Genomic DNA, 554 nt, shown 5'->3' on the forward strand with positions numbered 1-554 from the left:
CGTAGTTGATGAGGCAGGGAGGAGTGTATCTGGCGGGATCCCTTCTCTGGCTGGCTGTCCTTGCCGGAGATCGGGTGTTATCACCCAGTCCTGCCCCGCTGCTGGTTTTTATATTGCCCTCATTAAGCAACTGGTGATGTGAGGGGTGAGTTCTTCCATGGATCAGCACTGGGGGTTGGACACAGGCAAAGGGCGGTGAGGTTGACTTGGCTAATTTTCATTTCCAGTGAATGCTTAAGGAGGCCTCCACCCGCTGCCCACACATAAAACAAAGTAGTGACAGCCCAGGGACTCTCAGGGGGCCCCTAAAGTGGAGAAATCCCATGACACAATTTTGGGGGGCACATTATGGGTTCTTCTTGCTGCTTCACAAAATTCAGCAGGTGATCGCGGGGCTTTTTATAGGAGAGCTGGTAGCAGGGGATGATTTTCAGGCAGTCGACCTGTAGTCCATAGAGAGATACCAGCAGAAGGCTCTGGAGTAGGGAGAAGGAAGAACTCAAAAAAGATATATTGGAATTGAAAAAAGTACAGAAAAGGGCAACCAAAATGAT

Source organism: Emys orbicularis, chromosome 15, assembly GCF_028017835.1.
Source record: "Emys orbicularis isolate rEmyOrb1 chromosome 15, rEmyOrb1.hap1, whole genome shotgun sequence".
Classification (NCBI taxonomy): domain Eukaryota; kingdom Metazoa; phylum Chordata; order Testudines; family Emydidae; genus Emys; species Emys orbicularis.